Source organism: Rhinoderma darwinii, chromosome 3, assembly GCF_050947455.1.
Source record: "Rhinoderma darwinii isolate aRhiDar2 chromosome 3, aRhiDar2.hap1, whole genome shotgun sequence".
In the NCBI taxonomy this organism is placed as follows: domain Eukaryota; kingdom Metazoa; phylum Chordata; class Amphibia; order Anura; family Rhinodermatidae; genus Rhinoderma; species Rhinoderma darwinii.
The window spans coordinates 27,266,427-27,291,613 of NC_134689.1; the positions used below are offsets into that span (position 1 = coordinate 27,266,427).

At 40.4% G+C, this 25,187-nt stretch overlaps 1 protein-coding gene across 1 annotated transcript in view; it reads left to right on the top strand.

Moving 5' to 3' along the window:
• The first annotated feature begins 5,086 nt into the window (after positions 1-5,086).
• The window catches only part of PDGFRB (platelet derived growth factor receptor beta), a 124,527-nt gene continuing 104,426 nt past the window's right edge, over positions 5,087-25,187 (top strand). The window contains exon 1 of the mRNA XM_075856176.1: positions 5,087-5,600. The gene's annotated coding sequence lies outside the window, so the exon portion shown is untranslated. The remainder of the gene's footprint in view (positions 5,601-25,187) is intronic.

Here is a 25,187-nt window from a genome sequence, read left to right on the forward strand (position 1 = left end):
AATCCCAGGATGCAGGTGCAGTCCCCCTCCTGTTGCTGATCTTGCAGGTTGCACTGGCAGTGCCTGCGAGATCATCATGACAAAAATATACGTTATGGTGTGACATTGGTCGCCATGTGTTAGGAACTAGTCAGAAACTAGCTAAAGGGACCAAAGAAACCCTAACACTAACATTGCAAAACACAGCAAGTAAACGTAGTGACACCCAGGACCATACATTTACAGGGCTGTGATCACGTGGTCACAACTGCTGCTGTGTAAGTATGCCGCAATGCCGGTTTAAAACCTGATGCATCGACAAAGGGAGGGGGTTCTCTTTGGCACTCCACTTTCAGCCCCTGCATTGTTATCACCTGGCCTGACAGTTTTATAGGACAGTCCTGGGCCTAAAAAAAAAGCACCCAGGGCAGTCCTGATATAATGCCCATTAGAGCATACTCATTCTTCCCAACATTTAAATCACCATTGGCGGAACATTTTTAATACCCACCCTCGAACAGCACAAGAATATTTACAAAACCTTTACAGAAATACTTAATTGAGGACACATTTTGCATAAGATCTACCTACTTTGAGGCTCGTTTTATGGAGCAATCGCGTATATAAATAGGAAGGTTAGGAGGTATGCGTACTCTAGGCATAGGCATGCCCTAACAGCTATCTTTGCACTTTATATGCACAGGCTATAATGCATTGTAATACGTAGTTTATCCTATACACTATACTAAAACAATAATTAAAAGTTCCCAAGTGGAACAAAAAGAAAAATGAAATAAAGTTTAACAAAGTAAATATTAAAAAGTGAAAAAAATAAAAAATGTAATGCTATGTTATATGTTTCCAAAAATGATGGCATAAAAAAAAATACAATTCTAAATACAAAGACCTCGCACTGCAACATCTATGAAAAATATAAAAGTTATGGATCTTGTTATGTGGCAAGTGAAAAAATAAAAAAATCCACTGTGACCCAAAGGGTACATTTTAGTTACATCCTTAGGGGTTAAGATGTCAAAAAAGTGACAAAAAAATTTCTCTATGGAGTTTGTTATAATCAAATGATACTCATGCATGGTTTTAGCAGTCATCTTCGCTTTGTTCTTTATTTAGTGCATATCTAAATAACAATGCGACCAAACACCAGTCATGGCACATGGTCGCTATTTTGAGGTTGGTTAATCTGTGCCTCTTGATAGAATACAATCTGATGCTGATCATAAAATGCACTATTACTCTCTCTCACTTATTGTGGTTGTATAACGCTATTGAGGTATCAAATATGAAGTTGCTGTAAAACTATAGGACAAATTACCCTCTGTGCCACCCAGCAGTCAGAACAATGTGGCACTGAGTCAGCATTGTGATTGTTGAACCCTATTGTACAGAATATATTTTCACTTCAACAAAGCTCCTCTTGTTCAAAGCCGCTAAGAAATAAAGCTGCATAATTCCCGAAGTTGTCATGAATACACTACAGACTTTATATCAGCAGATGACATGGCACTGAGGAGAAAACCATTAATTCCTACCTCCCAACATCCAAATTTACCAAGAGGATGTGTCATGATTCTTTATATTTTTCATACTGTTGATACTTAAATTGGGTCTAAACTCCGGATTTGATGTACAGTGATTAGGTTACAGCTTAGCAACATAGGACATGGCTCATGGGTGACAACACCAGATCTCCGTGCTCTTTTGAGAGATTCTGTGTTGTCACTCACATAAAGAGGCAGACGATCAGTTTGGACCCAGTGCAGGATCGTAGGTTTCTACTGTAGGTGGGGATTTCTTTCTTTATTCTTAATTTTGCTGTTGTAGGCTGGGATGAGGACTGGGGTACTGGCAAGAGGTATTTTTTGTCTCCCTGCTGGAGCCGCTCTGTATTACATGAACAGTCATTCATCTCAGTGGCCACCATGTAATACCATATTCCTCCTACAGTGGCTGCTGCAGAGGAAATGCCTGGCTGGCCATGGCTTCGATTTGCAAAATCAGCTGGCAGAGCTGCATCGATCAGTTGACTGCTGTCACAAACATCCAAATTAAAAAGGGTTGTACCTGATCTGATGAGACAATCCCTTAAAAGAGATATTTCTGGAGGATCGTCTTTCTATTTAATTTTCCTCTGTGTCCTTAGACCTATAACACTGCTTATCCTATTTATTTTAACAGAAGAAAGTAACAGAACTCCTGAGACACTTACACGGAAAAAATAGTAGGAGAAAGAAAGGATCAAAGAGGAAAAATGCTCAATAATGCAAAAGTGTATATCAGTCAAAGTCAGGGTCTATGGAAATTTGGGTGACAACTGATATCTGTATGTGGAGTGATCATTTGGCTGACAACTAGATTCCTGAACTCTACCATAAACATGTATGTGTGTATGTCAGCTGTGTGAAGCATCAGACTGGCCCACCAGAGTACCAGAGGATCCTCCGGTGGGCCCAGACTCTAACCCACTTATGCATCCTAAAATGGCTAGTATTAGAACACCCCATTTGGAGATAACTTAGGAGCCAAGCACTTGCCACTAGGGTCTATTTCATATGGATGAGTCACAAATAACCTATTAGACATTATTGACAATATGTCTTATCGTCCAATGATAACAGCAAGTGGATGTGCTCGTATTCTGTAAAGATGGTGGGTGAGCCCCCAGAATCATTTGCTCTGGTGGGCCCACAGGAACCCAGTCGGACGCGGGCTGTGTGTGTTATTTCAATAGAATGGGGAAGTGTCTTCCAGGTACATCTGGCACCGCTTATCACACAGAGAAACAAAGGATCTGACAGGTTTAAAAACAGACAGCACACTGACCCATGCAATTCAATGTAACTATTCACATATCCTTTTTTGGGTTTTTTACAAAGTGTGTGTCCGTTGCAAGAAACTCACAGCATATCTCATTCTGGTCCGTTTTTTTGGACCAGTCTTGTCCATTAAAGACTCACAACATCCATGTGCTGTCCATTTTTCACAAATCAATTGCTAAAGAAATGCAGGAAAAAAAGTGAAACTAAGAAGTGCTTGCAGAGGAGAAAAAATGCATGACAAACGTAAACTACACAAAACACGGACATGCATATGCATGAAAAACGTTCCTTTTTTTTTTTTGCAAACGCTAGTTGGACATACTCATGTGAATAAGGCCTTATAAATATGAATGCTCAACCTGGGCCCAGCAACATGTTTATTTCAATGGAGAGAGGGGATAAGCTGCTACCAGAAGGAAAAAAGGATAAAGAATGTTAAAATCCAAGTTCTAATCTATTTTTCAGACGTCTGCCACTGGTGGACTGTCGAGCTACCCTCTACAGATTATATTGTTGGCTGATTGGGATTAGCTTTACACCAGGAGAGCGGAGAAAATTAAAATATAAGTATTTTACACAAGAGAATAATGCAGGGTCTTATATATTTCTATGTATATTACAACAACGGTCTCTGAAAAAAATAAGATGAATATTAGTATTTTAGATTATTGTCATTTATATATTTTTGGTCTTTCAAATGATATTACTGTATGTGTGAGTATATTAAACCATGTCAACATATGCCCAATAATACTGATCTTGTAAGAACAGTCAATATTTTTTAAAGGGTAACTAAACTTTCAGAAAACTTCTGACGTTATAATGACATGTCAGAAGTTTTGATCGGTAGAGGTCTGAGTACTGAGACCCCCACCGATCACTAAAACAAATTGGCAGAATCACTCGGGTGAGTACTGAGCTCTTTCGTTTCTGAACAGCTTTCCTCGGAAAGCCGAGCAGTTAGTGTCTACGTGCTCAGATCTGAACTGATCAAAAGTTTTGACATGTCACTATGACATGTCAGAAGTTTTCTGAAAGTTTAGTTACCCCTTAAGCCAAAAAGGGCAGCCTTGCCAAATTGGAAATTTGTCTAAACTAACAGGTTATCCTAAGGAAGGTCTTATTTGTTATTTTGTCTAAATCTTTTCATATTCTCTTGAGCTGTTTCAAAATTTTTAACTATTTCCAGGGATACTTGACATGACTTCATGGTTCGTAGCTTATTTTTCTCAAACGCATAGGCGCAGATTTGCTACTGTGTCTGCATCTAGAATGTGTCAAAAAATGCGCCAAATTTTGGTGCATTTCAATTTAGACTAAATTAAGAATAGATGTTTGCTCCTCAGAATGGGGTGTGGCTTAGCGGGGAAGGATGCTGTGCTTAATATGCATTAAAATGCGCCAAAGTGTGCCAAACGAAAACAAAGCCAGTCTAGCATCCACTGTGATAAATCTGGTGCATCTTCAGACTGTTTGGTTTATGCTGTCTAAATCTTAGACAGTTTAGTAAATCTCCCCTATAATTTGCAAATCTGCACAATATTATGCAATCACAGATCTCGATTTGCTGTACAAGAATTTGGATAAGCAGGGTAAAAATCCTAGTGGAAGTTTTAATGGCAGCCATATTGGCTGCTACCCATCATTGTCACACAACAGAGATAAACTTAGAAACAATGGACTATACTAAGGGTGGTATATTTGAGGGTAAGTACACTTTAAAAGGGACAGTCTGGTTTAGAAAACCAATTTCGATTACCCCTTTAGGGCATTCAGAGCTGGAACGTCAATTAGCCTACACAGAGAGTACATACAAAGATGGTCTTACTCTCTGGAGGACTTATCATGTCCATGTATTGTACGAGCAACTTATTGATTTGAATGGGTAGATGTAATACTTTATTTCCCCTGTGGTGGTGCTGCAGGGAAATTGACTGCATATTACATCTGATCACCCTGTAATCGCTTCTAAGGGATTGTTCAAAGAGTTTAACCCTTTAAGCAAGTATAAATAATAATGACGATGATTTAGTGTATTGATACAGCCATATATAATAATGGAAAAGGTAGCCCTATATAGTGGACTCATGTTAGTTTGCAAAGTCAGAAATAATACAAGTCCAACTTTAATGAAACCATGAGTCAGCAGCTGGCATCACTTGTGGATTTTCTAAACATCTCTTCATATCCTGAGACCAGAAAAAAAAAGACAGGGATAAATCAGGCAGAATTGAAAACAGACTCTCAGTCACCCTCACACTGAGGGGAGAGTAGAAGGAGGGGGTGGCTCTTAGTTAAAAAAAAAATAATCAAGGAATAGAAAAGGGGAGTAGAAGAGTAAGACAGTCCAGCTGAGTGGAGACAACTTCAAACTTCAAACTTCTCTGTTGCATATTTGACTTTCCTTCTCCCTACAAAGCATTGCCATTTCCAGGAAAAACACTTATTTTCACTGATTGACTCTCAAAGACCTTTACTTTGACTCTCTTAAAGAAACATACTAGGGGAAAAAGTTTTGTAACAGTTTCTAAACTTCTTAAGATGCTGCCGGGCTCTACTGCTAAATCAATTCTACATGACATTTTCTGTTAACAGCTTGGCAAAAGTTCCCTCTTTTTTTGTCTGCTGTCTTCCTGGATCCTTTCTTATTGAATCCAATGGAAAAATTTGCGAAAAATTCCAGCATTTAACTAAAAAAATCAGACGAAACAGAAAAAAAAAAGGAAGGAGTATCTAAATGTCTTCTGCAGAGATTTGAAGAAACCAGAAGTTTACTCTAATAAGGTAAGCTTAAATATGTGTGTTTGCCTTTAACAAAAACTTATCGGAAACTCCATTGTTTGTGAGAGAGTGGATAACTTGACAGCAGTTTGCTCCTATCCGGATGAAAATGAAAAGGAAAGTGAGTTGTGTGACTGGAAAACAGAAGTGCACGTTTCTCAGTGTCTTGTATCCTCGTGTAGAGTGTATGTCTTATCTATGGTGGACTATCAACACACCTTATAGGGTGAAAATAGAACAAGAAAATTAAAGGGACTCCAAGGTAAACATCATTCATAGAACAGTTTGTAATATACGTTATGTAGAAATATGATCCCGAAGTACGTAGGTGGGGGCTGTGTTTATCTTCCTATGTACATCCATATATGTATTTATATATATTTGTATATATCACATCCATGTAGGCAGGTACAGTATATGGATGCGTCTAAGAAAATAAATAATCTCCACCGTTCATTAACAGACTCTGAGATCCACATTGGGAATCCAAATTTCAACACATAAAGTAGAGTAAACTTAGCTTTCTGGTATAGGACGATGATGATACAGTAGTTTACAATCCCTTTAAATTCTCCTAACATTGTACAACCCAAGAAAAACGTTACATTCCTAAGGCTGTGAAGTAATGCAAGCACGAATGGCCACGCTCCAGGTTAATGTCGCAGATTGTTCGAAACTTTAATTTGTCCTTAAAGACACATTATTGCATTTCACAACTTTTTGGCAGTATTTGCTATGTTTGTATAAAGAAATGCCTGAATGTCTGAGGAAGCGAAGCGATATCCCACTAGGGTAGAGAATGCAGCGCAAAGGTTTAATCATTCATTGAGGTTGACGATGGAAACAGTCAGCAATTTGACAAGATGCTTAATGCCGATCAGTAATGATGACATGACTGTTTACTAACAAGCTGATTGTGATAATTATTGTTAAACTGTAGCTAAACGTTTAACAAACTTCTGACATGTTCTAGTGACATGTCAGTCCGAGCACTGAGACCTCCAGCAATTGCTAAAACGAAGCAGCTGGAGCGCTCGTGTGAGCGCTGAGCCACTTAGTTTCTGTTCGTCTTTTTCCGGAAAGCCGATGTATCGGAGTACGAGCTCATAGACTTTCTATTGAGCCCGTACACCGCTACATTGATATCCAGAAAAAGCCAAACAGAAACGAAGCGTCTGATCACTCACACGAGCGCTTCAGTTGCTTCGTTTTAGCAATCGGTGGGGGTCTCAGTACTCGGACCCCCCACCAATCAAAACTTCTGACATGTCACTATGACATGAAAGAAGTTTGTTAAACGTTTAGCTACACATTAAAATGAAAGGGGTTTTCTGAATTTTTAAAATCCATCTCTCACGGTTTTTAGGATCTCTGCTTGCTGTCAGTCAATAGGAGCCTTTATTGTTTATGTATAATAATCTGTCCTGGTTATGTGATCACACGGGAGCACGTCTGATGATTATACTGTAACTGTAACAAACCTGCACCTGAGTGTCCGTCACATGACCAGAAAAGATTTTTAGCCCCTGGAACTAAACAATGAAGGTTTCTATTATGTGATTAAAAGCAGAGATATTGTAAATATTGTAAAAACTAAAATAATGTGGTTTTACTTTTTATTAGACAATATGTCAGTTGTATCAGCTGAATCTGGTTACTCTTGGCTATACCTTCACTTTTCCTTTGTACTTGTTTTTATCAAACTCCTCTCAGTGTGTCATAAATTGACATCTGACATTGCTAAGAAAATGACATTGGTATAGAGCAGTGGCGTACATAGAAAAGAGGGGGCCCCATAGGAAAAATTAAAATGTTTCCGCCATTTAGGTGCTAATTTTTCCCATCCAGGATAAAAGGGCCTCTAAGCCCTTATTATGACCCTTGGGCCAATTTCGTTCCCCCTCTGGAGACTCCTGCACAGGTTCTTTCCACCCAGTTACAAATGGTATAGGACCAACAACCAGAACTAGGCCCCTCTTTCCAAGGGCCCCATAGCAGTCGCATGGTCTGTCTCTATGGTATGTATGCCCCTGGTATAGAGGTTGAATGTGCTATATATCAATCCTGGCTTGACTGAGAATATTATTTTCCCATCAGACGTGCACAGACAATGGCCAACGTCATAAAAATACACTGAAAAAGCATTTCCAAAAAGTCATCTAAACATTTGTAATTTTTAATAAGTCTTTAAATCTAATTTTACAAAAACTGGGTGACAACCAATATGGCTGCCATTACATACGTTGTCATCCATCTTTTCCAGGGTCTTAAATGACAGATGCTATTGGGCAGTTGCATACATAGAGTTGAGAAGGCCCCATAGCAAAGATTAAAATATGGCTACCTTCTGGTACTGGTTAACACTCCTAAACTCTTGGGATAGGAGGACTTGGTGCTTGTTTGCCCCCCATCTTTTTCCATGCTTCTTCTTTGCTAACGTTGTAGAATATGTGGCGAGGGGATCTCTGAAGAGGTTCTTACTGCCTGTCAAAAATGCATAAAATCTGGACTCGGCCCTCTTTTCCTATAGGGCTCCATATCATCCTTGATGTTATGTACAGCCTTGCATATATATGCTAATACGCTGCTGTGTAACTAGACAGATGTGTCATTTAGAAGTTTTGGAAAGCTGGGTGACAACTTTAAGACTGTGGCCACACACATGAAGCTGCAGATTGTACCCGGGTCAGGATGCATGGCCCCAGTTTTGCGAGGGAATTCCATCTATATAGTCCAGGCTTATGTGTCAGGGTGAACTTTGCTCCCCGTAGGTTATATAAACTTCCCGCTAATTATTATGGGCAATACACTGTGTTAGTGCTGGAGTAAAGGTTATTATGGTTATTAACTTATCAGAAATACATTCATTGATAACTAGTAGTCACTATATTAATAGTTTATGTCAAAATGTATAGTAAAAAATGTTTCCACTTGAGGTGACTACTACTTTTTGCATTCACTACAATTGCAGCAGACATCACACTGCCACTTTAACACGATAAACTTTTCAACTTTATAAGTGGCAGTGACAAATGGCATGTATAACAGCCTGGGAAAGTGCAAAAAGAACAACAGTGTCTGTATATACCAACCAACAGCTTGTTAATGGTTAATCAACAGTTGTTTGTGTCATTACCGGACCAGTAACCGATCGCTACACCTCTGAGTACAACTCAACTCTTCATTCACTGCCTTGTGTCCTAAGAGAAAAGGACACCTGTACAAGCGGCAAGTACCGGCGTGTGTGTAAAGAACAGATTCTCAGTCACAATTAAAGGGAATTTCCACCCAAGAACTTAAAATTGGCCGTATGATATGAAATCAGAAGCTACAGCAGAAGCCAAAGTTTTGTAATTATATTTTATTTACTTCTAAAAATATTAGTATTTTTTTATTCAGTTGGGGCGGCCATTTTTGCAAAAGTGACAACAGGAAGTGCAGTCACATTGGTTGTCACTTTTGAATTATCATCTCAGAGTGTTATGTTAACATTTTTATTATGTTATTGCTTGAACATGCTGGCAGAATGGCCGTTTTACAATTAGCTTCTGAGAGGAAAAATCAAAACTAAAAACTGATAACAGGAAGTGCCTGCACTTCCTGTTATCACTTTTGTAAAAAATGGCTGCTGCATCAATACAGAAAAATGCCAATATCTCTATAAGTAAATAAGATATAATTACTAAACTTTGACTGCTGCAACTCTAAATTTACTATTTTATATATATATATATATATATATATATATATATATATATATATATATATAGGCAATTGTCCATTTATGGGGCGAATTGTCTTTTAAGGGTTATTACCATATTATAAAGTGATGGCCTATCCCTGGGATAGACCTATGGGAACCATAATGATACTGAGAATAATGGGCCTCCAGCGCTAATTCAGCGCTGTGCCCTCTTTACTGTTTTTTCTTGTTTTTCCGAGGCCACCCACTGTGCAAGGAACTGCAGGACTTGAATCGGGGCGGTCGCAGTTTCCTGTACAGCCAAGTACAGAGATAAAGGGAAAACTTGGAAGGGAACGCAGCGCTAAATCAGCCCAGAGGTCAACCCCCACTGGTCATAATCCTATGGATATACCATCGCTTTATAAGATGGGACTAACCCTTTAAGAAACTGCAGGTCCGGCCACACAGACACTACATCATTTGTAGCTACTGTGGTGCACATCATGCAGTTTTATAAGCAATTTTGGGCTGAATGTTAATAAAAAATAGTCAGACATCCAAACAGCCTTGGCGTGAAACCTTGCTATGCAGGCAATGATTAAAGCTAAAGAGGTTTAGAAATCCATTTTCAAGAACCATATTAGGGAATTCAGAATTAATAGATGGGGACAATTCTGTTTATGACTTTCATCTATTAGCCAGAGTGGGGAGCAGCTAAAAAGAGAGTCTCTCTTACTCTAGAAGACCCAACATGTCCATACATTATACAAATAGCCCATTGATTTAAATGGAAACTGTGTAATACTTCATTTCACCTGTGGTGGTGCTGCAGAGAAATTGAACACTTGCTGCCATGTTTCCTCACAGATTATAGCTTATTGATGGGGGTCACAGTGGTGGGGCATCCTGTGATCATCTTACTGTTGGTAAATCCATCTAACAAAAGAGAATTGTACAAAGTTGTTAACCGTTTTAACAGTCCGACCGCAAAAGACAACAGTTAACGAATTATAATTATGTTTATGGACCCTAAATGATCGGTTCCTACTTATTGAAAATTGTTGCAGCATTTATAACTGATTTAGGTTGTACTAAATTTTCCTTGGTTGATACTGATGAAACACTGTGATCATAAACATTAGCAATGGTACAATTAAATACATGTGCAGCAATGCTCATCTGAAGGTTGTGATAATTGGTTAACAACGGCTAGATTTAATGTACAGTACTTGATTAATTAGAAGAAAAATCTAGGGTGTAGCTAGAGGGGGGCTCGCAGGGCATGTGCCCCAGGTGCTGGGAGCGAGGGGAAGGGTTGGTAATACCCATGGTCACGATATTTTCAGGATATTTAGATACAGTTCAAGCAAACTGAGTCTTTGCTCCAGGTGAAGAAAAGCCTAACTACTACTCGAATGCATGATAAGAGTCATGATCTCTACTTTGCAACTAATTTTCTTTCCTCCTTTTCCCAATACTGATCTTTGATTTTGTGATGCAGAGTTGTAGCTAGGCTTTTCTTCACCCAGGGATGAGATTCAGTTTGCTGCCCTAACCCAGTATCTAAATATCCAGCTCAAGGCAAAATGGCTTGTTAGCAGCCCGTGGTACCTTGAATTAATATATGATAAAATATAGAGAAGATTGCCCAACATCATGTGAATATCTCCCAGACCACATCTTTGAGCCATATTATGTGTAAAAATAAATAAATAAAGTAAATAAGTGTAAAAAAAACTATACATATTATATATCAAAACGACTGGAAAAAAAATGGTAACCCATTCTAATGCTTTATTTTAGTGTGAATTTGCAAATAAAAAAAAAGAAAGAACTTAATATTAAAAAAAAATTGTTGTTTTACTTTTTGTGCAATTAACCCTTGCAATTAAAAAATTGGTTTATCTGTGAAAATAAACAACACAAAAACTATTTTAGTAGCCCGACAAATAAAATCGTTTGGGCCATTGTGCTCCTCTCATGGACTTTCTATTGAGCCCATACACCAATTGCTTGGCTTTCCAAGAAAAGCCGTTCAGAAACTAAGCGGCCCAGGTGATCGAAACTTCTGACATGTCACTATGACATGTCAGAAGTTTATTGAAAGTTTAGTTGCCCTTCAAGTAGACATAACTATAAAATAGCATGAGAAATGACACAAGACATAAACACAGTATGTGATTTCCAGTGTGTGCTAAATAATATCCATGAGAGTCTATGAGTTTTCCAAGTTCTACGGTAGTGACATCACCACGGTCTGTACAAGGCACTGAGTGGTTCATAACCTGGTGATATCCCCAGCTCCTAGGGAACAGTCTGAATATATTACAACACCTAAAATATTATAATACCTTATAGTTAAAGAGATGTTTCCTCTAAAAAAAAAAATCAGCTTTAATATAAATGTCCTTGATTTTTTTTAAATTTGAGTTGTAAATGCTCTTTTAATGGAATATGAAAAAAAGAAAGAAAAAACATCTTGTACACCCTGTACCCATAATAAAATACTCTAGTGGAAGGAAGGGGTTAAATGGTTAAAAATGAAATGTATTTCTCAGTCTAACTTCCTGCTCATCTCATCATCGATGTATCTGATTTAGTTTAGTCTAAACCTCTTTCATTTACAATGCCAAAATGACGTTCTGCCCAGAAAACTTATTTTCCTGGAACTCTGGAGTTTCCCTGTTTTGTTCATCCCATTTTATGATCCAAAGCAATGATTATTTATAGGTTGAGTCTTTGAAACAGAAACTTTCCAGAATTTCAAATCCCGATAGAAAGTCATCACAAAATTACTCACAAGTGTGGATCAAGTTTTGTGTTTGCCATCAAAGGTGTGCAAATGTTGCAAAATCAAACAACTGTGGATTTTTTTTTAAATATATATATATATATATGTAAGTGTATATATATATATATATATATATATATATATATATGTGTGTGTGTGTGTGTGTAAATATACATATCTATATATATCTATCTATCTATATATATATATATATATATATATATGTATATATATATATATATATATATATATATATATAGATGTATATCTGGATATATAGATATATAGATGTATATATTTATAAAGTCATGGTGACAGAAGTACTGCTGGGAAGTGCAATCTTAGTGAAAAAAGCATGTCCCTGACATTATAGAAAAAAGTGACTGTTGCACCTGACAAAATAATGGGGTACTAGAGGACACAACTGTGTACCCTAAACAGCCAATAGCAAAATCTTGTCACATGTGCCCCTGCCCTCCATAAGCCCATCATTAGAGTTTAGAGGAGCCATATGACACGCTTCTCAGCTATGGGGACTCACTGAAAGACAGAAAGAGATCTATTTTGAAGGGGCCAAGTTCCCTGCTCCTACTCCGGCCTTCTAATTGGTACTTTTGATGTTATATAATGGTCACAATTGTGCCCATTACATCACAGTCCAGGAGGGGACTATCCAGGATAAGAAAAACATGGCTGTTTTCTTCCAAAAACAGTGCTACACCTGTCCATGGGTTGTGTCTGGTATTGCTGCTCAGCTCCATTGAAGCGCTGTTTTTGGAAGACGACAGCCATGTTTTTTTAGTCCCGGACAACCCCTTTAAGATGGTGAAAGGTCATGCTACTAATAAATTGTCTATCTTGACTAGATACATAAATGCCTTCTGGCTTATTTGTCTTTAAAAAAGCCCAAAAAAAAGCATTTGCCTCCATCTATCATGCCGTTTACGCCAGAATTAAGGGTAATCTACAACAAAAAAAGTCACAAAATCACAGCCTGTGATAAATTTGGTGGAAAATTTGGAAGGTGACAAAAAAAAGTTGGCATGATCTCTAAGCAGATGTAGTTTTAGTCAATTTTATTAAACAGAGAGCCAAAAAATGTTGCAAATTTTGTAGCAAATCTACAATTACTCGTAGCAGACATATATTTGTTTTTTCTGCCTCTCAGACAGTGAAAAATGTGCCACATATATTAAGAGGCCTGCACCAGACTACTCTACCTCTTTTACTTAGACTGACGTAAGATACACCAGTATCAGTAAATTGTAACAATATCCCAAGGTTTGGGCTATAGTAGAGCCAGCAGAGGGCGGAGTGAACCCTCCTTGTCCACAAGGTATTCAACTTGGGGCTACTCCATGAAGTAGAGTCTAAAGGAACCCCCGGCCTTCACCCTTTAAACCCTCACAGAGATGTGGACTTCGCTGCGGGGCAACCAAAGGTCACTACTGCTGGAGTAGTCTCCTGTGGTGACAACTGACATTGGAGGAGGTAGAGTAGTAAACGTGTCTAAAGGTCAGGGCTGGTGGCAGAGGTTCAACACGGTTAAAAGTAGCAATAGCCCTGGGCAGGTGGCTGAGGATCAACACAGTAAATGTATCAAGAGGTCAGGGCAGACGACAGGCACTCGGTTGGTACACGGTAATACAGCAAATATATAAGCAGAGGAACTGGGAGACAAGGAACTTGAGGAACTTTACAAACCAAATTGCTCTGGCAATGAACCCCACAGCAGGAGGAGCTTTACAGCAGAGAAAGGTGGTAATTACAAGATTGGTGCACACTGGCTCTTTAAGAATAGCAGGGTTAGCGCGGGCTAGGACCCAGTGGAGCTTATCGGCGGCTGGAGCAGAAGGAGAGGAGCAGGGTGGGAGAGAAGGTCGCCAAAGGTCGATGAAAAGCGTAACATAAATGCGAGCCATTGTGCTCAATAGTTAACTTCTTGATTGTGAATTTTTATATATGGCAGTACAGTTCAAACCTGCTAATATATAGGGAAAGTTGCCAGGCAGGGGTGTACATAGAAATCAAAGGGCCGCCTAGCAAAAGTCAGAATTAGTCCCCCCCCCCCCCCTTTGCTACCACCCATCACCACACTACAGACCATATGGTTGAGTACAGCACATCCGGTCCAGACCGCCATGCCAACTTCTTCTCTGCAGTGTAGACTGCCCAGATGTCTTCATTTTTCTGCAAATCCTCACACTGTGCCCCTGAAAATACCAATGTCACATATAGCGCCCCTGAATAAAAATGCCCATAATCTGCCCCCTGAATAAAAATGATGGCCCACACTGTGGCCTGGAATAAAAATGTGTTCCACACTGTGCCCCTGAATACAAAACATTGTGCCCTCATAATAAAAAAATATGCCCTACAATCTCCCCCCTGAATAAACATTGCCCAACACTGTGCCCCTAAATAAAAAAACGTACTCCACAATGTGCCCCCTGAATATAAAACGTACCTCTCAATGTTCCCCCTGAATTAAAAATCCCCCCAGTAAGGAATAGATCCAATGCTGCTCCATTGCCCCCTGCAGCGCCGGAAACATTTTCAATTGTATCCATGTCCAGGGTCCTGGTCTTCATTAATTTGGCAGGACAGTGTGCAAGTTGTTGCCATCCTGCCTCAGGCCCGTGCCGTTCACAGGCCCCATAGCAGTGGTGAGGCCTGCCTCCATTGCAGGTACGCCACTGTTGCCAGGTATCAGCTACGATGTTGTGGTGGGAATTCGCACCTTAAAAGAGGGTATTCATTTGAATACGGACTACAGCACTGTTCTACTTGCTGAGAGGGACATATTGCACTGTTCATCCTGAGCCGCCTGGTTCAAGAATGTAATGCCAAAAATAAAAAACGGACAGAAATATTGTCGCATGGGTGCAACACTAGGAGAAATGTATTTGTCATTTAGGGTCTATGTGTAAAGATGAATTAACTGTGGATTAAGATAATCAGCTAAGTATCCATATTGTGCGCAGCGGCCAGAAGGCGCATCTCATGACCGAATATTCACAGTTTTTATCCGCTTTTCTCTGGCAAAAGTTCCAGCAGTAGATGTGTGTGAACAGTCTAAATATTAAGATGAGTCGGGTTTTAAGATCCCAGAGTTACTAATATGAATGTGTCATCCCCTGACAAGAGGCAAAAATGAATTTGTGACTAATAAGAGGAACCTTGAAATTGACCTGGAAACCAATCTTAGCTTTGTGATTGTAAAAGGATAAAATGTTATCTGTGCACAGACATTAGTTATTCTAGATGTCGAGATGACAGATGTTGTGGTAGAAATAGGACAGTCAAGCTTCACCGTCTCTTCACAGTTGTCCAGGGCTTTGATGGTTCCTGGCTGTAGTTCAACATTCAACGCTTGTTTCTTCATACCAATTACCTTCTGTCCGTACTGAATGGATGACGTATGGCTGGCAGCCTGGCACCAGTAGTAGAAGAATGAAATGCCAATCCTCTTTTCCTACAACATGACATGACCACAGAACATTATTAAAATGCTATTGTAATTACTCATCTCTACAAACGTTACTAGAATTCAGGGACGAAACAGATTTGATGGAGGGCCAATGTGGTGCTGGCATAGGTGGCATCCTGTGCCTAACAGAGAAAGAGAGCAGCTCAGGCCCAGTCTGCGGCTGGTAATGTGAATAAAATAAATGTATAATATTTCTGCAAAATCAAATTGTAAGCTAATAAATTGTTTTGAAATAGGTGATGGTGGAGCCCACCTCAGGCCCAAGGTGGTGTAGACCCAATTTGCTCTCCCCATTTTATAATTGATCAATTTGGCAGACGTGGAATGATAAATGTGACACAATTCTCTAGAATTGCTAGAATGTTTCCTATTCCTTATCTAAAAAGTGGCTGGTATTGCTATGTATCAAATGATGCAACCAGGGGCATAACTAGGAAAGACTGGGCCCCATAGCAAACTTTTGACTGGGCCCCCCTTCCCTGGGTGCCACACACAGCCCCCTCCCTTGTAGATAGTGCCTTCCTGTACATTGTGACAAAAAGAGACCCCCTTTAGAAGGCACCCCCACCTCCCACCTGTAGATTGTGCCAAAAAAAACTCCTGTAGATAGCGCTCCCAACCTCCCCATGGTAGATAGTGCATACTGCCCCCCTGTAGATAGTGCACCCCCGTAGATAGCACCCCCACCTCCCCTTTGTATATAGTGCAATATAGCCCTCCCTGTAGATAGAGCCCCCACCTCCCTCTTGTGTAAAGTGACATACAGCCCCCCTGTAGATAACGCCCCCACCGACCCCTTGGAGATAGTACCATACTGCCCGGCCTGTAGATAGTGCTCCCTCGTAGATAGCGCCATCCACCTCCCCCTTGTAGATAGTGCCATACAGCCCCCCTGTTGATAGCACCCCCCTCCTCCCCCTTGTAGATAGTGCCATACAGCCCCCCTGTAGATAGCGTCCCCCACCTCCCCCTTGTAGATAGCAGTTCCCCCTTGTAGATCATGCCCCCACAAATAAAACTTTATTCTCATCCAGGCTCCGTTCCTGCGACGAGCAGAGCTCTTCCAAGTAATCAATGCCGATGGGATCGTTGTGCGGGCCGGCATGATCGAGTGACGGCATCACGTCAGCCTGCGCAAGGATCCTGACCATGCGCCTGATAGGCTGCAGGCCGAACGTGGGCTGTAACCAAGTAAATGGTAGAGCAGGGAGATATCTTAGCAGATGCTATTGAATGTGGCGTCGCTACCGCTTTAGCAGCCTCCGCGGGCCCCTTGGCAGCCGCTTTGGCTGCTACAGCGTTAGTTACGCCACTGGATGCAACAAATGCCACACACCTACAGCTAATAGTATTGAATTGAATAAAGAATGAAAAAAGTGGTGTATGCAAAGAGTATTTTATATTATAGGAGGGTGGTCCAGTACAGTATAACTTATTGAGGCTTATGTTTATTTTATTTTTTTATTTATTTTTTTTTAAACCCTTTTACTGTTGTTGCATATTGACTAAATAAAATAAAAAATAAAACCTCCTAAAAAAAATCCAAGACACAACTGGTAAGGATCCTGGGGCAAATGCAGGAGGCAAGTATATTAATAAAGTACAATAGAAATGAAATACACTAAACTCCAATAGAATAAAATAGACATGTGCCTAACCACATGTGCCTCCTTATGACGCCTCATGGCCAGCATACTATACACCAATATTTTACGCCCAAAAATACTTTACACTAATATTTTACACCCAAAAAAAGTCAAACACTATTAAGAAATCTGGCTCATTCTATATACTCCTCTTTTTTCGCCCAATTTCTGCCACAATTCTTAGTAATTCACCACCAAAGTATGTGTGCAAAGCAAAAAAAAACATATGTGCTTCCAATAGAGGGTTGTTATTTTGCCAGTGCTTGTACCTGGGCAGCATCCAATACATGTTACCGAAGACTGTGGGAGAAATAAGCCCAGAGCATGAAGTACGTGAAGGTTGGTCTGTTATTGTATGTAGGTGCTATATGAAAGGTCTGCAAACACTCCCGGCACATGTTCTGAACAGGCATGTTCTACAGTTTTTTTTAAATATATCCTTAGCAACAATATATAATATACCTTCCAAGTACAGAATGCAGAACTAGTGTTTAGCCAACTTTCCAGAAACCGAAAAACGTAGGCCTCATGCACGGGTCTCACTGTGATTTATATTTCATGGATTCTGAATACAACGTACATAGAATTCTATATCCCCAATATTACAAAGGTGTTTCCCTAGAAACATTGAAGACCTATAGTGCAATTTGAGCACCTCCATATGGGTCCAGGCACACAGTATTTCCATGTGCTTCAGCACTAGAAAACAGATGTATAGAATGTTTAGCAACTAGATAACGCAATGACAGGCTGGGTTCACACGACCTATTTTCAGACGTAAACGAGGCGTATTATGCCTCGATTTACGCCTGAAAATACGGCTCCAATACGTCGGCAAACATCTGGCCATTCATTTGAATGGGTTTGCCGACGTACTGTGCAGACGACCTGTAATTTACGCGTCGTCGTTTGACAGCTGTCAAACGACGACGCGTAAAAATACAGCCTCGTCAAAAGAAGTGCAGGACACTTCTTTGCAACATAATTTGAGCCGTTCTTCATTGAAGTCAATGAATAGCAGCTCAAGATTTACGAGCGTCACAGACGCCTCGCATAATGCGAGGAGGAGCTTTTACGTCTGAAACGAGGCAGCTGTTTTCTCCTGAAAACTGTCTGTCTTTTCAGACGTAAAAGGCACTTCTCGTGTGCACATACCCTTATAAGCAGGGGTGGGATTAAAAATTTTAACAACAGGTTCCCTGTTTTTCGGACGAAGACATACGCACTGCGGGGGGGGGGTCACAGTGTTTTGTGGTGTATCGCGCCATTGAAAATGATTCTAATAATAAAATAAAACAATTACAATATTGCAAATACCCCCTACATTAAAGTGGATTCTAAATAAAGAAATTCCCTGTCCAGAATGCTTGAGTGTGGATTGCCACACTATGTATATAATTACATAAGCGTACAGACCTACCCACACATTACATTAAAGAGGCTCTGTCACCACATTATAAGGGCCCTATCTCCTACATAAGGAGATGGGCGCTATAATGTAGGTGACAGCAATGCTTTTTATTTAGAAAAACGATCTATTTTTATCACATTAGGAGCGATTTTAGTTTTATGCTAATTAGTTTCTTAATGCCCAAGCGGGCGTGTTTTTACTTTAGACCAAGTGGGCGTTGTACAGAGGAGTGTATGACGCTGACCAATCAGCATCATGCACACCTCTCCATTCATTTAGTCAGCGCATAGTGACACTGCGTTATTCACTATGTGCTGTCTTATACTAACACATTAATGTTACTGAAGTGTTTAGACAGTGAGTAGACATTCCTTCCAGCCAGGACGGGATGTCTATTCACAATCTCTGCACTTCATTAACGTTTGTTTGGTACTTACAGAAGAACAAGTGTAATCTCGCGAGATCTCGCTGTAAATGACACTGCTTTGCTCTGCTGTAAGTACCAAACAAACGGTGGGTCCCAGGGCGGGCCCCCAAGCGGTGGCATGTTTCAACTGTATCTACATCCCTATAATGCAGATGAAGTTCAATCCAATACTGGAGCAGGGAGCTGACGGCTCCCTGATCCAGCATACACTATGTAATGTCGGCCGGGATCGGCTCGGCGCAGGCAGGCGCGATGTAGTGATTTAATCATGCCTGTGTGCCAAGCTACACTGCACAGAGCGGGGGAGCAGAGGGATCTCCTCCACTCATCGTGGGAATGGGGATAGGTGAGTATCAAATGTATTATTTTTTTATTAGGCAATATGGGGGCAATATACTGTGTATGGGGCAATATACTGTATGGGGGCAGCTATGGGGCATTATACTGTATAGGTCAGTTATAGTGGAATAACACTGTGTGGGGGCAGCTATGGGGCATTATACTGTGTGGGGCACTAAGGGGTCATACTGTGTGGGGGTAGTTTTTGGGCCTTATTCTGTGTAGAAAGGCAACTTTAGGGGCATTATACTTTGTGGGGGGCAGCTATAGGGGCATTATACTGTGTGGGCCAGCTATAGGGGCACTATCCTGTATGGGGGCAGATATAAGGGTCTTATACTGTGTCGGAGCCACTAAGGGGTCGTTATGTTGTGTGGGGGCCCACTGGTTTGGGAATTGGGGCCCACCCAGATATGATTCACCCCCCCCCCCCGTGCTGAACCCTAGCTAATCCTCTGTACATAGCCTTACTGAGCACACAGAAATATTCCAACAGCTAAGAGCACCTCAACTCCTTGATGCCCTGCTTTAGAAAAATAATACATCTGAAAATCACGTGGCTTAAAACTGTGTCCTTAAAAACTACGGCAAAACAAGCTCCCGTTCATATACATGGCTCAGATACAAATAATAAACATATTCACACATCCAGCAGCGAAGTCAGCGCCAGTGAACACAAACATGGGGAAACAGGACACACGTCTGAAGTACAGACAGCACGATCCAGTGTTATACCCCAGAATCCTCCCTGCGCCAAATGACTGCTCATCTTCATAATGTGAAGGCATCAAGTGGCTTCTGCCTGTAATCTGTGATGTTTGGGCTCTTCTTAATTCACTTTTGCTGCCCCCATTTTCCATGAGCTCTGCCACAATATTGGTGAGGTTCCTACTGGCACCGTCAAAGCGTTACATTCATGTATGAATTGTTTTCACTGGCGAGACATACTGTCTTATTTGTACTAAAAATATGTTTGCTTGTGGGTTTTCGTGAATCAGGGCCAGGAAAAAGGCAGAACTACCATTGCTTTTTGCTCTGGTAACTAAAATGAAGCTGAGTTTGCTAAACCAAAGAGATTCCATCAGGGGCTTGTTGGACATTTGAAAAGTCAAGACCAAGACTATAGTAGCTGTTGATATAGAGAAGAATTATGTTAAGATTAGAGTATAGTTTATTAGGGAAAAAAATAGTCAAACTTTATGTAATTTGCACAGCCTAGTCAGGTACCTGGAAAGTTCCTATTAGGGTATGTTCACACAGAGTGTTTTCAGCTGATTTTTGGGCCATAAACGTCCCAAAAAACGGCTGAAAAATCGGAAGCAGAACGCCTCTAAACTTCTGCCCATTGATTTCAATGGAAAAAACGGCGTTCTGCTACGACGGGCCGTTTTTTTCACGGCCGTTTTTAAAAAACAAAACAGCAGCGAAGAAGAAGCGTATGCCACTTCTTCAGCCATTTTTGGAGCCGTTTTTATAGACTCTATAGAAAAACAGCTCCAAAAACGGCCGAAAAAACGCAGCGAAAATTGCAAATGGCTTAAAAAATGTCTGAAAATCAGGAGCTGTTTTCCCTCGAAAACAGCTCCGTATTTTCAGACATTTTTGAATTTGTGTGTGCACATACCCTTAGAAATAATGAGGGAGGGTGCAGTACCACTTACAACCACCAGGTGTTGGAAAAACAAAATCAGTTGGCTAAAATTTTTTAAAAGCAAACCACATGCACGCGGTTATGATGTGACCGTGGACCCTGTATAATTGCACATGGAGTCCCAAAGGGTCCAGACTTATAAGAACTCCATTTTTTTTTAGCCATAAAAGCAATGCTTCTGTGGAAGAATACCTCCATACTACAGCATGTGATAAAGCTTGCCACAATGCCTTCATGCAGATTCCCATAAAGTCTGTGAGAAAAATAATTCAGTGGGCCTCTGCATAAAAATGGGGCACATGAAAGAACAGGGTGGGTCTATAGCATAGTATAGTATTACAGATCCGTACAGCATAGGTCCATTATACAGCAGTATGCATGTCCAAAGCTGAGCTTGGCTAGGACTGCAAGGTTAAACAAGCCTCTCCATGCGGCTCCACACTGGAGACGTGGGACCCCTTTCCTCATCTTACACATGAGCCCCCCTCACAAGTAATATGGCAACATATGAAGATTCTCAGAGCAGGATATATGGTAGATAACGTAGTGTTCATGGGGGCAAATTTGGATTTCCTGTCAGTAATAATCGCATGGAAAAACATCCTCCCCCTAGTCTGAAATGGCTGATAACAGGAATCAATAGATTGCATTTATCTTCACAGAAAAAGTTAATATGCTAGACTTCAGGTTTTGTGTCCCTTCAAAGTTTTTCTAAAGCTCCTTACAATGTGCAGTGGTCCATCAAATAAAAATTCAGTCACACTTTGGTGTAACGTCTACTGGACCACATTTATACTTGTAAATATATGAAAATGTATGCACATTGCGTTGGTATCAAATATCCCCTGTCTGAAGTTCTTAAGAAGTTCAGAAGCAGTTTGGATTTTAGTATGTAATAATTATACGGTTCATAATATTCCTGGCAGGAAAGTGAAATTTCACATTCCATCGAAAAAAATATTTTTTTGCAAGTTTTAACCATGACTTATCAAGATCATTACAGGGGTGGTCTCATGGAGACAACCTCTATCCTTATGCCCACAGGGCATATGAACATCATAGTGGAGGGGTCCCCATTCATGACCCCTATCAATGAGCCAGAACAATTTGGATGAATGTCCTGTCTTTGTCTCACATGGTGGCCATTTATTTCAATGGCCTTCATGTAATGCTGCATTTCTATGTGTGGCCAAAAAGTGATTGTCTCTCAGTGGTCTTCACAACTTCTCCCTTCGTCTCTCTCGTTCTTGCTCACACAATATTTCGCTCTTGATTTCCCTTATACTTCCAGCAAATATTCACTGTCCTTCACCTTCTGTGCTTCTTTAACAGAGGAATCAGCTGCTGGGCCTTACAGCAACTATAATGCCTACCACAGATGTTTTACTCATCTTGAAGATGGTTTAGGTGCTGTTCACATCAGGTTTTTGCCCTGAGTGCAGTGTGTACCCGGGGAAAGCTCCTGAGTTACACGCTACATGTGTCCCTAAGGCTCCATTAGCCTGACAAAGGCTAAAAAAAGTGTCCTGTTGGACGCCATTGGGCTGAAATATGTTGGTATAACGTTTTCTTTAAGATATGAAATAGCATAGTAGACTACGATATTCCATACAAGATTCCGCAAAAAAAAGTATTCCGGGCGGTATACCTTTTTTTTTTTACATGGGAGTCTATAGTTGAGGTACACTATTGTATGGCATATGTTACAGGTATATGTTAAACGCATACGTCATGAGCTTTTTAATAGCTTTTCATGATGTATACTGTACAATAAATGCATACGATAATAGTCTATGGGTGATGGATATCTGTGATGAATACCTAACAGTGGCATCCGTCACCTATAGGCTATAATGGTATCCATTTAACGTATACGTCATAACAGTTCATTATATATAACATTGTATATATCAAACGTATCCCATAATAGTCTGTGCCTGTCAGATGCCACTGTTAGGCATCCGTCACAGCGTACTTTTAACATATACGCTAAATGTAAGTCAAAATTGTGAAGTGAATGGGGCCTTATCTAACATTGCTGGTGAAGGCCACGACGTGATACGGAGAGCGATTCTGCAATGTGCACATGATTCAGTTAACACAGACTTCAAACACATATTGGACGCTGACTTTACATAAGATCAAAGCCCATGTGCTGCACTTCTTAGTAGGATAAGAAAGTTTAGCCCATCTGGACAAACCATTAAGACAACCGATTGTCTGGGCACACGCCAAGGCTTAACCCTTCTACTTCTTCATCAAAGTCCTGGGGGGTTCTAGCTTTGTTGTTTATTTCTGGAGAATATGCAATTAATGCTATGATGTGGTTCATTACCTGCTAAGTGTGTGACTCAACCACTTCCATACTTTCAAGCCTCTTTAATGCGTATAAAATACGTAATATGTTGTGAAATCTCAGTCATGTGCAGGTAATGAGATACTTTACTTTCATTAGACTGAATTTTCCCTTTAATATAGAGTTGTTATAGTAGTATCAGATAACATATCTGTGTATAGCATGCCGGTGTGTCAACATAGAGGTAGATCCCCCGCTCAAGATCTCCCTCTATGAGCCAGAGCGGAGGGCCGCTGAGTATCAGCGGCTCCCGCTCTGGCAGATGCTGCCTGTCCGTATATTACATGGACAGCTATTAATTTAAATGGCTGCCATGTAATAATATGGCCACTGCAGGGGAAATATATGGTTGGCCACACCTTTTCTCCATGATAACTGCTGATAGCCGAGGATTTCAGACGCTAGACAACCCGTTTAAGTGTTTACCTAAAGTGTTATGCAAATAAAGTTTAATCACAGCTCAAAGGGGTTTTGCCATCTTGGACATTTATGGCATATCCACAGGTTATGTCATAAATGTCCGATAGATGCTAGTCCCACTTCTGGGACCCGCACCTATCTCTAGAAAGGGGCCCCCTAAACCCCGTTCTAGCTTACTCGACTCCGCTGCCTCCAGGCCACTTTTTGTTAGGTGGTCGGGAGATACGGAAACAGACGAGAGCTCGCTGAGCTACGCTGTTTCCGTAACTCCCATTCACTTCTATGGCAGTTACGGAAACAGCGTAGCTCAGTGAGCTCGACTGTTTCCGTAACTTCCTAACACCTAACCAGGATGTGGCCGGGAAGCAACAGGAGCCGAGTAAGCTAGAACAGGGTTTAGGGGGCCTCGTTCTAGAGATAGTTGCGGGTCCCAGAGGTGGGACCCACATCTATCGGACTTTTATTGCATATCCTGTAGATATGCCATAAATGTCCAAGATGGGAAAACCCCTTTAACGAAAAGAGCTGCAACTTTCTGATTTAAATAGTATTTCATTTCCTCACTATTTTCAAGATTTCTGCTTGCAGCCAGTGATCGAAACAATGTAATTTACTTCAGAGGCTCACAACCTCTCCTGACCTAGACTAATATATTGTAACAAATCCTCATCTATGTGACCAGATAACGGAGGTCAAAGAGTAGTGTTTTCTAATTGTTCTAATATATTAGTCTAGGCAATCCTCTCGAGCAGAATAAATCAATTTCCTGCCATAGACACCAGAATAAGAGCTCTTACCTAAACCGATACAGTATAAACACCAAGCTGTGTGACCAGGACCAGGTCAGGATATGTTCTCAGTCTCCAAATGCAAACAATGTTTCCCTTTACTGACAGGAAGCAAAGATCTTGAAAATATGGAGAGATTGAAAGACAAATTATATTAGAATGTTGCATATATTTTAATTTATGAAGATTTATGAAGAAAATATTAGACAGCCACTTTACTCATAATTTATGTATCAGCACGTTAGACACGTTAGTTTATGGATGTTCACTACATAATGTAGAGAAAATATTTGCAAATGATTATAAATCGAAAAGATGTCGGAGGGAAGAAGGACGGGCATGTTGGATTTCAACATGCTCGATCCTTTGTTCAAGCCAGAGATAAGCCACTGCCGGAAGTGGGGAAAAGGCATCCATCGGATACATCTCAACAAGGCGTGGTACATGACCTTACAGTCAAAATTAAAGAGTGCTAAATACACGAGAACAAGGAGTCGGAACTATTTAAGTAAGAAGCACAAATTATCAAAAATACTAATTTTATTGAAACGTACAGAAATACATAATTAAAAACAGACTACAAACC